This window comes from Haplochromis burtoni, unplaced genomic scaffold (assembly GCF_018398535.1).
Source record: "Haplochromis burtoni strain Fernald_Lab_line unplaced genomic scaffold, NCSU_Asbu1 Contig_402, whole genome shotgun sequence".
Lineage (NCBI taxonomy): Eukaryota > Metazoa > Chordata > Actinopteri > Cichliformes > Cichlidae > Haplochromis > Haplochromis burtoni.
In genome coordinates this window covers 527,130-529,278 of record NW_024582763.1, presented here as the reverse complement: position 1 = coordinate 529,278, position 2,149 = coordinate 527,130, and positions in this window count along the sequence as shown.

The following is a 2,149-nucleotide window of genomic DNA, read 5'->3' as shown; positions in this document are numbered from 1 at the left end:
TTTCTTGTGTGCATCTGCCTTTTGTTTTTGTACTTTATCAGCCGTATTAAACGGCTCGCTTATTGTTAATACTCAAGCTTTGGTCCAAGTTCCTTCATGTCTGCACTTTGGGTCCACTCTTCACAATACATGCAGTCTGCCTCTGCCAGACTGTGACAGAGTGAGCTGCCATTCGTTGAGAAATGGTCTGATTGGCTAACGTTAGATGGAGGGACTCTTTTCCTTGTTGTGTTTTGGTTTGTTTACGTGTTTCTTGGAGTAATGTGCTTATTATTTTTGACACGGATGTTTGTTTGTGGGTTTCCTCTTACTGCTGTATTATTATTTATTTGTTACATTTATTTATTATTAAGGTCATATATATTTTTATCTGGGATACTTGTTTTGCAAGCTAGTCATAAGTCATATGCAGTTAAGCAGATGTGCTGTTGGACGGTTATTCTTTAGGTATTGTTGTATAAATCTCTTTATCATCACACCAGCTGGTTATTTTAATTACTTACTATATAATGTTGATATTAATATTTGCATCCAAAGTAGAAAGTAACATAGTTAAATTTGGTACAAATACATTGGACCTGTGAGCATACTCATCGTAGTATTAAAATGTGTTTATAATGTGTTCATGTTATGACATCAGACCAGCAGAAAACTGAGAATGAGCTGTTTCCATCTGTGCCTGTTTGTAAGACTACACAAAAATTACCAGGAAAATTTTAATGAAATTTGCTGCAGGAATGGAGCATCTGCAAAAGAAGAATCCATTAAATGTCTTTCTTTATTTTAAAAAGCAACGAGCAATGGCCTCGGTAGACGATTCGCTCTCGAGTGGCCGTCTCCTTTCAGACTGTTATCGACAGATTTGTGTGCAGTGCCCATCAGACAAACAGACTGGATGTTCTCAGACTATAAAGTCAGAAAAATCAGTGAAGATAAATACACCGTGGCAAATCCCCACACTGCTGATGCTGATGTTGTTGTGTTGTAAATATCTGCAGCATATTAGCCGATTAGCACCAGAATGACATGTTCAAACAAAGAGGAAGAGGAGGGTCAAATGTGTGAGTAAGAGTTTGGACTTCTACACAAACATTCACATCTTTTTGTTGTCTGAGTCCACAATGTATGACTGCAAAGGTGAAGTTTTGATTAAATCTCAGGTGATTTTAACTAATTCTGTTGTAATGATGACCCTGATGGAGACGGGTGCTGGTAATACCATGGGAAAGGTGAAGGAACCATGGCTTTAACCTCCTTACCTTCCTCCGCTTCTCCCAAACACTCACCAGGAACGTCTCTTTATGAATACTGAGCTCTGACATTTATCACCTTTACATTTTAACATCCATCAAGTCACCAGAGACTCATTTAAAGTTAGGGTTTGGCTTGCACCCACACCTTACTTTAGGTATTTAGATACATAAAACATTTCACTACAACTCTAAATAAATATGAGGGAGTTCATTTGAAAGATAACATCTATTTTCTGAAAACCAGACTAGTTAACTTGCAGCTAAGAATTCAGTTAGACAACACTTTGTCTTTATCTTTGATTTGAGTTGGACTCAAGTGGTCTCAAGTCCTGAGAGCAAGCTACCTGCAGGGGGAACCGCAGGGGTTCTGCTTTTGGATCCAGATGTTTCATTTTATGCCTGTTTAACATCCCGGTCTTCTATTTGGTTCTTAGTTTTGTTATTGTTGAAACTTAGTTATGTTTCTGCTGTTAGTATCCTGTTTAAGGCTTAATCTGTTTACCATCTGAGTCTTCTCCTTGTGTCACATTGTGTTAAATCTGTATGTTAGTCTGTCATATCAGTTTACTCACTTCCTGCTTTATTTTGATAGTCATCTGTCTTTGCTTTCATGTTTTACTTTTCTTCTGTTGCTTGTTATTCTGCTTTAGTTCAGTTCTGTCCCCCAGGTGTCTCCTTTCTGCTCCAATCACCCTTCTGTATATATTAGCTGAGTGTCCCCTTGTGCTTTGTATCTCTTATTTCCCAGGAGGGTCCTTGAACTTGCATTTATTGTCCTGCCCTGTTTGATTTAGATTTTTAATTTTCATTTGTTTGTTTGTTTTTTGTTTTATCAAGTGAGTTCAACATTAGTCCACATCCTGCATTCCACACAAACACCATTTGACAACACACCG